The sequence below is a fragment of the Bison bison genome, unplaced genomic scaffold (genome assembly GCF_000754665.1).
Source record: "Bison bison bison isolate TAMUID 2011002044 unplaced genomic scaffold, Bison_UMD1.0 scf7180017864481, whole genome shotgun sequence".
Taxonomy (NCBI): domain Eukaryota; kingdom Metazoa; phylum Chordata; class Mammalia; order Artiodactyla; family Bovidae; genus Bison; species Bison bison.
In genome coordinates, this window is record NW_011495041.1 from 8,865,243 (window position 1) to 8,866,902 (window position 1,660).

Below are 1,660 nucleotides of genomic sequence, written 5' to 3' on the forward strand. Positions count from 1 at the left end.
AAGTCTGACACTGTTTCCACTGTTTCTCCATCTATTTCCCATGAAGTGATGGGACCAGATCCCATGATCTTAGTTTTCTGAATGTTGAGCTTTAAACAAACTTTTTCACTCTCCTCTTCCACTTGCATCAAGAGGCTTTTTATTTCCTCTTCATTTTCCGCCATAAGTGTGGTGTCGTCTGCATATCTGAGGTTATTGAGATTTCTCCCAGCAATCTTGATTACAGCTTGTGCTTCTTCCAGTCCAGCATTTCTCATAATGTACTCTGAATAAAAGTTAAATAAGCATTGTGACAATATACAGCCTTGACGTACTCCTTTTCCTATTTGGAACCAGTCTCTTGTTCAATGTCCAATTGTAACTCTTGCTTCCTGACCTGCATATAGGTTTCTCAAGAAGCAGGTCAGGTGGTCTGGTATTCCGATCTCTTGAAGAATATTCCACAGATTATTGTGATCCACACAGTCAAAGGCTTTGGCATAGTCAATAAAGCAGAAATAGTTGTTTTTTCTGGAACTCTCTTGCTTTTTTGATGATCAAACAGATGTTGGCAATTTGATCTCTGGTTCCTCTGCCTTTTCTAAAACCAGCTTGAACATCTGCAAGTTCATGGTTGATGTATGCTGAGGCCTGGCTTGGAAAATTTTGAGCATTACTTTACTAGCGTGTTAGATGAGTGCAATTGTGTGGTAGTTTGAGCATTCTTTGGCATTGCCTTTCTTTGGGATACGAATGAAAACTGACCTTTTCCAGTCCTGTGGTTACTGCTGATCTTTCCAAATTTGCTGGCATATTGAGTGCAGCACCTTTACAGCATCATCTTTCAGGATTTGGAATAGCTCAACTGGAATTCCATCACCTCCACTAGCTTTGTTCGCAGTGATGCTTTCTAAAGCCCACTTGACTTCACATTCCAGGATGTCTGGCTCTAGGTGAGTGATCACACCATCGTGATTATCTTGGTTGTGAAGATCTTTTTTGTACAGTTCTTCTGTGTATTCTTGCCACCTCTTCTTAATATATTCTGCCTCTGTTGGGTCCATACCATTTCTGTCCTTCATCAAGCCCATCTTTGCATGAAATGTTCCCTTGCTATCTCTAATTTTCTTGAAGAAATCTCTAGTCTTTCCCATTCTGTTCTTTTCCTCTATTTCTTTGCACTGATCGCTGAGGAAGGCTTTCTTATCTCTTCTTGCTATTCTTCGGAGCTCTGAATTCAGATGCTTATATCTTTCCTTTTCTCCTTTGCTTTCCACTTCTTTTCTTTTCACAGGTATTTGTAAGGCCTCCCCAGACAGCCATTTTGCTTCTTTGCATTTCTTTTCTATGGGGATGGTCTTGATCCCTGTCTCCTGTACAATGTCATGTACCTCTGTCCATAGTTCGTCAGGCACTCTATTTATCAGATCTAGTCCCTTAAATCTATATCTCATTTCCACTGTATACCCATAAGGGATTTGATTTAGGTCATACCTGAATGGTCTAGTGGTTTTCCCTAATCTTTTAATTTAAGTCTGAATTTGGCAATAAGGAGTTCATGATCTGAGCCACAGTCAGCTGCCGGTCTTGTTTTTGCTGACTGTATAGAGCTTCTCCATGTTTGGCTGCAAAGAATATAATCAATCTGGTTTCAGTGTTGAGCATCTGGTGATATCCATGT